Here is a 12,868-nt window from a genome sequence, read left to right as displayed (position 1 = left end):
CTGAAATAAGCAAATGACATTTTTTTCTTTGCAACAGTTTTTCTCTACAGGTAAAAACTGATGAGGCTTAACAAATATAATCATGAAAAAATTCCAGTTTCAAGAATGCTAACCAAGTGGCCATGCTCCCATATTCCACAGAAGCACGATGGGAATAAGGGCTGCAGTTTACATGCCCCCTTCCTAGACCTCCTCCTTGGCTAAGCATGGGATATAGCTGCATCCCAACCAATCATGGTGAGACTGCATGCTGGACCCAACTCCAGGTTCACAGTCCTAATGGACCACTTTCACTTGCACTTTCTAGAATTCTGAAGTGTCTTTTCATTGTATGTTCCAGGAATGTATACATAATATTAGCAAGTCCATTCTAAAGGAGATCAGCCCTGGGATTTCTTTGGAAGGAATGATGCTAAAGCTGAAACTCCAGTACTTTGGCCACCTCATGCGAAGAGTTGACTCATTGGAAAAGACTCTGATGCTGGGAGGGATTGGGGGCAGGAGGAGAAGGGGACGACAGAGGATGAGATGGCTGGATGGCATCACTGACTCGATGGACGTGAGTCTCAGTGAACTCCGGGAGTTGGTGATGGACAGGGAGGCCTGGCGTGCTGCGATTCATGGGGTCGAAAAGAGTCGGACACAACTGAGCGACTGATCTGATCTGATCTGATGCCAATATTAATAAAGTACTACAAATGCATCATTTGTTTAGAAAAAATAATCCAAATTGGTAGGAAAATGGTTGATTGTAGATATTTTACCTTAAAAAAAATGAAACACTTTTTGAAAGACAAGAATCTTAATATGCCTCTCTGAGTACCTCTCTTTTACACAGGGGAAAAACACCCCACAGATTCATACAATATGACATAAACTTATACAAAAATCAAGAAATTATGTTTCAGAAGTTTTAATAAAACTTCCAAGTGCCATCCACTCACTTACATACTGTAGAAAATAGATTTTAAAATATGAATTTTCTCTACAATCTTGAGAAAAATTGATTCCACTTCTAGACAGACTCATTATTAACATTGTTTTCTGATAGTAAGTATAGGTTTTTTCTTTCAAAAATCAATAGATGTATTCTCATTCATAAAAAATATATGTCATCACCTTGAAATATTTTTATACAGCTTTTTGTCCATCTGATATAACTTTTTTTCTTTAAACTCCTTGAGCAAGCAATGTTAAAGCTTCAAGATATTTTTTGCCCAATTCCAATTAAAGATTCATTAGGTCATCATGCCAGTAAATTTGAGCTGCAGTAGGTGTTTTTGTATTTATTACCAAGAAGCCTGTTGCTGATGGACAATTCACTAATCCACTTAAAGGGAGGAGAGATGGAGGGAAAGAGGAAATGGGGAAGAGGAGGCAAGAGAGGAGAGGGCAAGACAGAACACAAGAGGAAAGAGGAGAGAGGAATGGACCTATAAGAAAATGAAGCATGTGCTAAATTCAATTCACAGTGAAATCAACCTCCTCTCAGATCATAGGGTGTTTCCTTCTGACACATATTTATCCTTATGTGAGCCTTTATTGCTCTGTCAATTTGTACCCTTTAATGGATTAAACAGATCTTTTTATATTTGTAAGTACTTTGCAAAACTGGCATGACTAAATAGGCATATTTATATGTTTGGAGTTAAACACCTGTTCTTCAGTATGGATTGTTGTATAACAAAAGAATTAGAGATGTTAAAAACATCTACTCATTTCAGAAAGTACATTTTCTGTGTATCTATTTATTGAAGAGTATTTTTTCTCTTTATGTGTTTCAGTTCCCATCATTCATCTTTGATTGTCTTTAAATATGTTTTTCAAACCCCCTTCTGTTGGGCAACTTTTCTCTGTGGCAGTCTCCTGTCTGCAAAGGTCATTTATTATCATGTTTACTGTATATGCTTAATTTCATATTGTGCAATAAATCTTCAATAGCTCCTACATATGATGTCTGAAGGTTCAATCAGAGGTTGGATGTATCAATGTTTAATGCATTTCTCAATAAAAATAATTAGTATATGTTAAAAAAAAAAAGGAAAGCTGTATTGTCTCCTATCTTCTTCATGTTTTTATCATCTTGAGGATGGTTACCATTGAATAAAATCAGTTTATCCTTACCAAAGCTTTCCATTCATTCCCAGATCAATCAGCATGCCTTTAAATATTTTCCTTTCAGCCCTCTGCCCTCACATAAGCATCCAGAAGAAAAATGCCAATTTTCCCAACCAGCTTCTGGCTAATACATTTAGTCCCTACTCTAATAAATAAGCAGATACTTTCCTAAGGCTTTCATTAAAAGACCTTTCCAAATACTACTGATTCTCCTCTCCAACTATATAGCTTAACACAGCCACTGACTTTAGCGTATGCCTAACTTACTTTTAAAAAGAAAAGGAAAAAAAGGCTTCAAAATGTCAATACAAGAGTCCAAGATATTCACCACGTAACCAAGGACTGAGAATACACTTGCACAAGGAGCTCAGGTCCTCCTCTGAGCGAAGACGCTTGAGAATCTGAAGAATATACACAGTGAATTGATCTCTTCATATCATGGATAAAACTGACAGGAGAGAGCCTTCAGATCATTTTACTCCATAACCTGCAAGATGAAGAGTTATCATGTACAATCATAATCTTTTTCCCATCATTGAAAACTCAATAAATATCAGTAACTACAACTCTTGGTTTGTACCAAATTTTTTTATTTAACTGACCTAGGAAGGTTGATTAAAATTCCATTTGGTGTTATAATTTAAAACACAAGTGAGATGACACCTCTAAGAATACATATACATATATATATATATATATATATATATATACACACTGTTTTGAGTTGTGTGGAGGGATTATAGAAATAAATGAAATGCACAATGAAAACAGTGGAAGTGAGAATCAGTCCCTGTGGGTGTACAGGGATTGAGTATAAGAGAGGAAGTGAAAAACTGGGAAAGGCGAACAGGATGCATTTCTCTTTAGGATACAGAAAATAAAACAGGAAACCAGGGAAGAGTTCAGGGAGGGTTTTCGTCTTCTTCTTTCCTGCTACAGAAAATCACCAATACTTTCTGAGAAAAGAGATAAGCCAACCAATTTTTACCTATTAGTGAAATTTCTTAGTTTAGGTATATTAGTGATTACTGTCCTTTATAATAGCTCAAGAAAGTTCCGCTTAGAAAATACTTGACAGTAATCCCCATTGTTTCTAAGGTAAATTCACCATTTTAAGTGAAACTCCAAAAATGTGACTTCTAAAGAATACCAAGCAGATTAATAAAAGAAATGCTAAGATCCTGCTAAAACATCCAATGTAATATAATCCATATCCAGAACCAACTGAAGCAAAATGGTCAGTATGCAGAAATGTATACTTTTTAGGAAACATTTTAAATTTGAATATATGACATGCCAGCCTTTCTGAGAACCTGTCATAGAAGCAGCTAAGTGGAACTATTGGTGTCCCCATTTCCTTCCTTGTATCCTCCTCTATGACCACTATGGAAGCAGGTTCATCCTACTGGTCCTGCATTCTTAATCCAGAGTGATCCTTTAAGAAACCAGGTCAATTTTCATGAAGGAGAGGCTGGGACATCCCCTTCCACCCTTCACTTCCCCCATTCAGCACACTCCCTGAGCTGTCCCCAGAATTAACCTGGAAGACCAGCAATCGTAGCAATAGATTTGATTGAGTCAAAATCCCCAGGATAAACCCCCAGGCTAACTTCCATTTCTAAAATTTCAGCACCCACCAGGGTTCCCCTAAGTCATTTCACTGGGTCATGATGAAAAACAGTTCAGATCTCTAGTACAATCACAACTTCTAATTCAGAGGAGGAGATCACAGCATTAAAAGTCAAAACTATTGACAGTCTCATCTCATCTGCATAACAATTCCAAAGAAATAGGTTTGGCCTGTTTGACCATTTATAATGCATTAGAGAGCTCTTGCTACATGTAAAGACTTGAAAAAATAGAGAAATTACATTGTTGACTCCCATATGGTAGCATATATTCAATATAATACTGTGCTGAAATGCTGTGATGGGCGAGAGCTGGTTTACATGAATGTGTTGTAATCTGAATTAAAATGCCTCTACATTATTAAAAAGAATAACTTTCACTACCATTTGGTATGTAAGGCTCTGGAGGCTCTCCTTCCCCATTTCTGTTTTAGGATCTCTACTTTCCACACATTTGCTAACTCTGCTTGCATTGTTTTCTTGACAAGCATGGGGGTAAACCTCACCAAGGTTAGCTTTTTGACCGCTAGAAAACTAGTATCACTATGCAGCATATCCATATGATTCTTGTCTGATAATTTAGATCTGTATTTGTGACATCGAATATTTCTGTGTTCTTCTTTCACACTGTTATGGACTGAATTGTGTCCCTCCAAAATTCATATATTGAAGTCCTAACCTCAGAATGTGACCATATTTGGAGACAGGGTCTTTATAAAGGTAATTAAGTTAAAATAAGGTCATGACATTAGGCCCCCATTCAATATGATCAGTGTCCTTACAAGAGGAGGGAACGTGGATACACATACAGAGGGAATATGATGTACAGAAACAGGGAGATGATAGCCATCCACAAGCTGAGGAGAAAGGCCTTGAACAAATCCTTTCCTCATGGTCATCAGAAGGAAGCAATTTTGCTGACGCCTTGACCTTGTACTTCAAGACTCCAAAACTGTGAAAGTCCTTCATTCGTGTCCAACTCTTTGCTACCCCATGGACTAAACAGTCCATGGAATTCTCCAGGCCAGAATACTGGAGTGGGTAGCCATTTCCTTCTCCAGGGGATCTTCCCAACCCAGGGATTGAACCCAGGTCCCCAAAAAGGGAAGCCACAATACTGGAGTGGGCAGCCTATCCCTTCTCCAGAGGATCTTCCCAACCCAGGAATCCAACCGAGGTTTCCTGCATTGCAGGCGGATTCCTTACCAACGGAGCTATCAGGGAAGCCCAACACTGTAAGACAATTAATTTCTGCTGCTTGAGCCACTTAATCTGTGGTATTCTGTTATGGCAGCCCAAGCAAACTAATATGCTTACCAAAGGAAGAAGGGTGCAGGAAGTTTTAAGATGCCAATGGCACAGATTGTAAAACAGTAGGAAATGGGGAAGTTCATTAAGATGACAAGTGGGAGCCAACAGGTTACATAAGAGTACAACTGTTAGGCATTCCCAGCAAAGGAAAGAATTAATTTAGGTCCTGCTGGACAATTCAAAAGGTGTAAATTAAAGAAAATTATCTGTTCCTAAGTTTAAAGAAAAAAACATAGAAAAACATTGAAATACACAAAGATGCAAAGTAGCAAAAAGATATCTGCCATGTTGAAAATATATTAGGATACTGAGTTAAAATAAACAGTCCTAACATTTTAATACGTAAGACATAATACAAAGACGTAAGTCTTTGAAGCTGCTTGGCAAATTCTAAGACTCCTTTCTAAGGCTTAAGAAAGTCTAAGTAACCAATTTATTCACTGGAAAATGGCAATAGAAACAGTCCTAAGGTATTTGTAGCACACTGCAACTTAGGCTGAGAAGTAGATTTCAGTTAAACCTATATAGAATAATTGATAATAGATTTTTCCAATATAATTTTTAAAAGACATATGTTTACTTTTAATAAATGATAAATAAATGGCAACTTGAGGTACGTTAATAATCAATTTTGGCTGTTTCCCCATTTATTAAAAATGGGAAATATGTAGTTTATAGCTCTATAAATATCTGATATACTCAGACTGAGCATTTTATCTTCCCGGAGAGGAGCTATCAGAGGTGGCTCAAGAATAGGGCCATACACTATATTATAAATGATTTTATTTTTGTTCTCATCGTCTTCATTATAACATCTCATTCACTCAAGTAGAGAAACAGACCATCTAATGTTTCACAAAAGATAAAGCATTTTCCATCTTTCATGTTGTGCAGAAGGCTGAATTCTCTTAATCTCACATTGTATTTTTTGTCTTAAGCATCAAGCCTGTCCTCAGTTTTCTACCCACAAGCCAGAATATTGGGTTGATTATCATCCTTCAAGCACACTCTTTGCCAAGGTCTACCATTATTTTTCATTAGTTTTAATTCTGGAGAAAAGGAGCTGGAGCCTATACAGGTGATATATGGGGTTAAGGGCCCAAGGACTAGCGTGATTGTGTAAGAAGCTACTGCTGGGTGATATATGGACATATTGGAGTAACACACGCTAAAAGTGAGGAGGCAGCATGGAGCAGTTGGCAGGACAACAGGAAGCCTAAATTACATCATTCATTTAATAGGTCTAACATATGGCAGCTATTACATCTTCAAAACAAACGCAAGACTAACCAACACTCTCACAGAAAAGGAGCTTCCCCTCTTATTTTTGCTTATAAATGTCCTCAGTCCAAGTTGCTGACAATCCAACACAGTAATACATGTTTCTAAAGGCAATAATAGTATAGATTGTGCCATGAAACTGTTTCTCCTGATAACATACAGAATGTTAAATGTTCTTGTTTTCATCTGATACATTTTTTGAGAAGCTCTATAGTAACTCAAATGGATAATTTAATGGTTTTAAACAATAATTCAGTAACATATAAATGAGCTCATACTGTTTTCAGAATGAATGATACAAATACTCTATATCAAAGCTGGTCTTTACTCAAAGCAAGTGAAATATGTCTTCAATTTTGTCATTTTCCAATTAATCTCATTTTTGTGTTGCAAAAAAAAAAAAAATGCAGGAAAAAGCTCCAATGATCTTTGAGGACCTAATTTTGCCCTTGTTTTACATGGTTTTCTAGTAGTCACCCTAATTAGGAGAAAGAGAGACAGTAAAAGAGTAAGGTAAAAGCATTATAACCTACTAATAATAACTGGAATTATCTTCTATCATGCTTAAGGAAAACCATCCATCTAAATTCCAGCTCTTCTGGTGAGATACCCTTAAAGTCTCAGGCCCTCTGGAAACACTCCGGAAGGGAAATGGCTTAGGAAGAGGAATACGAAACAACTTTGCACCAAAATTCAAACAGGGACCCATTAGTTCATTCCTCATTGCCTACCTCTGAATTCTACGTTTTATCCATATCACTCCTAGACATGACCCAAGATGCAATTCCTCCTACTTTCTTGAACTTAAACCCACTGGGTGTAGTCCCCTGCTTCTTGAACTGGCTTCTTCCCATCCTACTTCCCTTTCACCAACTGTCTAAAGCTTTACAATCATTCTTCCACCTAGAAATTTCCAACATTTCAAAGCTTTTTAAGAATGTCAATTTTCAGGACCTCCCTGGTGATCCACTGGATAAAACTCCACACTTCTAATGCAGGGGGCCTACCTTCAACCCTGGCCAGGAAACTAGATTTCACATGTGAACAAGAGTTTGCATGCTGCAATTAAAAAATCCTGAATGCCACAACTAAGACCCAGAGTAGTCAACCAATCAATAAATATTTAGGGATTTCCCTGGTGGTACAGTGGATAAGAATCCGCCTGCCAGTGCAGGGGACATGGGTTTAACTTCGGGTCTGGGAAGATTCCACATACCCCAGGGTAACTAAGCCCATGTACCAAGACTACTGAGCCTGTACTCTAGAGCCCAGGAGCCACAAGTACTCAGCCCAGGATCCACAACTACTGAGCCAGGAGCCACAACTACTGAGCCTGTACTCTAGAACCCAGGAACCACAACTACTGAGCCCAGGAGCCACAAATACTGAGCCCAGGAGCCACAACCACTGAGCCCAGGAGCCACAAGTACTGAGCCCAGGAGCCACAAGTACTGAGCCCAGGAGCCACAACTGCTGAGCCCAGGAGCCACAGCTACTGAAGCCCACATGCCCCAGAGCCCATGCTCCATAACAAGAGAAGTCACTGCAGTGTGAAGTCCATGCACCACAACTGGAGAGTAGCCCCCACTCCCCACAACTAGAGGAAAAGCCCACGCAGCAACAAAGACCCAGCACGGCCAAAAGATAAATAAATAAAACTTTTTTAAAAATAAATACTATTTTTAAAAAAGAATGTCATTTCTCTACCCTAGTATCCATTCACCTTTTTCTAGATTGCATTATCAAAGTTTTCCTCTGAGAAACCGACTTCTTCCTCATTCTGTCTTCTTACAGACAGAACAGGTAGAGTTAACTCTACCCCAACTCTAGAATTAAAATATAAAATGAAAACATAATCAATCAAGGAATTGCATTCTACTCTTACCATCCATTCCACTTTGTGGTGGTGATGAGCTTAGAATGAGTATGTGAACCAACAAGGTCCAATGAGAAACCCAAGATGTTCTGAACGGCCAAACAAAGACAAACTCTATTCCACTGGGCACCACGTGGGAGGACATGACCTGGAGCACTAGTAGACGTATTTCCAATACACGAGCCCCAAGAATGAAGCCACAGTGAATGACCCCAAGCCAAGAGATGGCTCAAGACCACTGGAGACCTTTATACTGTCTTTCCCTTCTTAGTTGCTATTATCTCAGGAGCAGAACTGTGTACCCCTTGAGATCAAGCTCGTGGGTATTTCTTTATACTTTCAACCACATCTAACACTGTCTGTACTTTCTCTACCAAGAGAGAGAATTATAATAAACGTAGCAAATAATGTGTACATCTTTGCCCCCATTTCATTTACAGCCCAAATTGAGATTAATCTGAGACGTAAAGTGTTCTTCCCTTAATTTACTTCTCATAATGTGAGCACCACATTGAACATGATTGCGGAATTTAAAGAAACTTTTAAAGTACAACACTGTCCCTAAATATGGGTCATCTACTTCACATGAAACTCAACTGAATATTTGAGAAAGTTTCACGGTAGTTGTCACTGTAAATTATTGCTTTAAATGTTGATTTTATGACCAAACCAAAGTAATATGTGACTTTCCTTTGTGTGTTGTGTGACCAGGCTGGTGCAGACCATGGTCATACTAAGTCCACAAGAGGAGTGATGTGGAGCTTGATAATGCCATGTCTTGATACAGTGTAGAAAAAAACCTGTCTGTCTCAGAACCGGAACTCTTTGCCTCCAAAAACTCCCTTGGACTGCTCAAAGAGCTGTTACTGTGAAAAAATTCAAGTTCACCACAAAGAGAGGTACCTGGAGACCTCTGGCCATAATTCACTGTTATGAATCCATGGGCTTGGGGGTGAGGGTGACTCACAGAGAATTCCCAGTATAAGTAAGAGAACATGGAAACTGTATTCCCATAAAACTTTTCCCCCCTTTTAGCAAGTTCTCATGTGTCTCTGAGGCTCACTGAGGTTTCTACGGAGGAAAGCTGACGAGGAAGAACCCAAGAACCTGAAGGTCCCAGCACCTGGTTATCAGAGTGAGTGAGACCTCAGAGAGGTATCAGGGTCTCAAATAGACACTGACCTTGAGAAACACTGAGGAAGGCCCCCAACAGACATCTGTCTCTAGCATGGTACACAAGCTACTCCTCTAGCCTGGCAGAGAGAAAAACTCAAGCGAGCACTACCTCACCACAAAGGGCTGTGAAACTGCTCAGTGTAAATAATGGAGAGAATGCAGAGACCACACGGACAGACGAGCACAGGACAAGAAGGACAAGGTGTGGGCCCACTTGTGAGAACCTGTCTGCTGCTTCAAGGCTCCCTGGCGCACAGGAACACATGGGAGGCTGTTTTGGCCCCACTCGCCGGGCATCGCATGGCCACTCTTCCAGAACTGCACTCAGGCACCAGGGCTTCGGGCCCCTCTCTGAGGCTCAATCGGTTCCCCTTCTACCCTCCAGCTGAGGGATCTCTCTTTCATCTCAGGGGAAGCCTGCTCTCTTTCTCCTATGGCTTCTAAATATCTTGTCGATACCCCCAAATACTCTTAACTCCCTAAGGATTTAGGGTTTGGGAACACAACTCTAGAGAGGTTCTTCCTACACTGTCACTTCCCCTCCTGGGATGATGAGCTCAGAGCTGGCCATCTGCTCCAATGGGAAGAGGAAAGATGTGCCAGAAGAAATAAAATAATAAATCTCCACGGTATTATTCCACCATATCCTCCTCCTGAATTAAATATTTACATCCCTGCAAAGCAAATTTACTCCACGTGCAGGCATCACTCCTCACCCTCACCAAATGCCCCCTTCAAACACACACACGTGCGTGTACGTGTACACACACACACACACACACACACACACACACCCCACAGGCTCAGATCTGGGTCCAAATCCCAGAAGGATGAAAACTGCTGTGGACAAGTGGCCCCTGACCACAGGAGTGATATTTTCTCTGAGTTCCCAGAGGTGGTGGTGGTGTTAGTCACTAAGTCATGTCTGACTCTTTTGCAACCCCACCAGGCTCCTCTTCATGGGATTATCCAGGCAAGAATACTGGAGTAGGTTACCATTTCTTTCTCTAGGGGATCTTCCTGACCCAGGTATTGAACCTGCATCTCAACCACATTGGCAGGCAGATTCTTTACCACTGAGCCACCAGGGAAGCCCAAAGGTGAAGCAGGTAAAAATATGCCCTGGGTGAGGCTTTCTCCTTTATAATTCTCCTTATCTGAGGTCATCCATAAAATTCTCCCACCTCCCATCAATAATCCTTTTGCCATCTGCCCCCCAAACCAACCCATTATTTCTACTGAATTAAGGAGCCCACTTTACCCAAGAAGTGAAAAGCTGATGACATCTGTTGGTGACAGGTGTGTGATCAGAGTCCTCAACCTCAATTCCCATTACCTCATTCCCAAAATCTCTGCTACAAGATCTCTGGACTCCAGAGGTCTGGATAAAGAAGAGATATAGGGGTTTACTGAGCCTAGACTCTCTTTTGTTTTTATTTAATTTATTTATTTGGCCACTCTGTCCGGCCTGTGGGATCTTAGTTCCCCAGTTCAATTCAGTTCAGTTGCTCAGTTGTGTCTGACTCTTTGCAACCCCATGGACTGCAGCACACCAGGCTTCCTTGTCCATCACTAACTCCCAGAGCTTTCTCAAATTCATGTCCATCGAGTCGGTGATGCCATCCAACCATCTCATCCTCTGTCATCCCCTTCTCCTCCTACCTTCAATCTTTCCCAGCATTAGTGTCTTTTTCAGAGTCAGATCTTCGCATCAGGTGGCCAAAGTATTCGAACTTCAGCATCAGTCCTTCCAATGAATATTCAGGACTTATTTCCTTTAGGATGGACTGGTTTGATCTCCTTGCAGTCCAAGGGACTATCAAGAGTGTTCTCCAACATCACAGTTCAAAAGCGTAAATTCTTCTGTGCTCAGGTATCTTTATGGTCCAACTCTCACATCCATACATGACTACTGGAAAAACCATAGCTATTTTTAGTTCCCCAACCAGGGGATCAAGTCTGCATCATCTGCATTGGAAAGTGAAAGTGAAAGTCGCTCAGTCATGTCTGTCTCTTTGCGACCCCATGGACTGTACAGTCCCTGGAATTCTCCTGGCCAGAATACTGGAGTGGGTAGCCATTGTCTTCTCCAGGGAATCTTCCCAATCCAAAGATCAAACTCAGGTCTCCCGCATTGCAGGCGGATTTTTTACCAGCTGAGCCACCAGGGAAGCCCAAGAATATTCAAATAGGTAGCCTATTCCTTCTCCAGCAGACCTTCCCAACCCAGGAATTGAACCAGGGTCTCCTGCATTGCAGGTGGATTCTTTAACAGCTAAACTACCAGGGGATCTTAACCACTGGACCACCAGGGAAGTTCCCAGACTCTTTCCTGAAGGTAGAAAATGGCCCTACTCTTTGGTCCTCTCACTTTTCTGAGACCCTTTCCTCTTACCCTCACCAAGCAGACCTTACCTCCAGTATTAATGACTGAGGGTTTCCTTTAAGGCAAAGTCATCATTAAAATGGTCCTTTTTTCTGGCAAACAAAATAGCGGTGTTTGTGCTTCACTAGTCTTATAAACACCCCACTCCAGTACTCTTGCCTGGAAAATCCCATGGATGGAGGAGCCTGATAGGCTGCAGTCCATGGGGTCGCTGAGAGTCGGATATGACTGAGCGACTTCACTTTCACTTTTCACTTTCATGTAGTGGAGAAGGAAATGGCAACCCACTCCAGTGTTCTTGCCTGGAGAATCCCAGGGACAGGGGAGCCTGGTGGGCTGCTGTCTATGGGGTCACACAGAGTCGGACACGACTGAAGTGACTTAGCATAGCATAGCATAGTCTTATAAACATTCTCCAATGTACAGCTGTGCCCTCTGGAGGCTTGTTAAGAAGTCTTATCTCCTTTCCTAAGACAGCGTCTGACTGTGGCCTTGGCCATTGCATCAATGCATTAAGCAGAGTAATAGGATCCTTCTGCCTTGCAAGCTACCTTACAAACAGCCTAGGTAAGGGCCTCCCAAAAGAGCTGCTGTGGTAAATACCCATCTATGCCATCTGGCAGGGTGACAGCTCGTGTTGCTTGGAATCACTCCTTTCTCCTTAGAGTCCACTCTTTACATCCAGAGTCTGAGTCTGAGAATATGCCTTGAGAAGATGCCATGCACCTTCCTTTGTCACTGCCTTCCTGACACTTACAGAGCTCAAATTCACCCATTTATAAGGTTACATTTGTCCTCTCTTCTGCCCATCAGCCCTCAGGTTGCCCCAAAATTTTAAAGTATTTTTGTAAAACTCTTGCAAACTTGATCTCACTACAGTCCACAGTTTTCTAATCACTGGTGTTTCTGGAGCACTTACCTTATCTCTGCATGGGTTCATAAGTATTGCCCCCAGAGGGACTTTGACCCTATTTCTGGAAGGTATCTGAGATCTGTAGTCCAGAAATATGCTGCCTCAGGAATCACAGACATTCCAGGTCCCCGTGGGTATCAGATGCAAGTCCTAGCATCTCAAAACAGGTGTGCCATCAA

At 41.0% G+C, this 12,868-nt stretch overlaps 1 long non-coding RNA gene across 4 annotated transcripts in view; it reads right to left on the bottom strand.

Moving 5' to 3' along the window:
* Nucleotides 1–12,868, bottom strand: part of LOC129620792 (uncharacterized) — a 123,391-nt gene that overhangs the window by 78,673 nt on the left and 31,850 nt on the right. For 2 of the 4 annotated variants that reach the window (XR_008698701.1, XR_008698702.1), the window contains exon 2: nucleotides 2,447–2,605. The exons of the other annotated variants lie outside the window; for them this stretch is intronic. This is a non-coding gene — a long non-coding RNA (uncharacterized LOC129620792). The remainder of the gene's footprint in view (nucleotides 1–2,446; nucleotides 2,606–12,868) is intronic. 4 annotated transcript variants of the gene reach the window in all.

The sequence above is a fragment of the Bubalus kerabau genome, chromosome 10 (genome assembly GCF_029407905.1).
Source record: "Bubalus kerabau isolate K-KA32 ecotype Philippines breed swamp buffalo chromosome 10, PCC_UOA_SB_1v2, whole genome shotgun sequence".
Lineage (NCBI taxonomy): Eukaryota > Metazoa > Chordata > Mammalia > Artiodactyla > Bovidae > Bubalus > Bubalus kerabau.
Note: the sequence above shows the minus strand (reverse complement) of the source record. Positions and strands in the feature narration are given on the sequence as shown.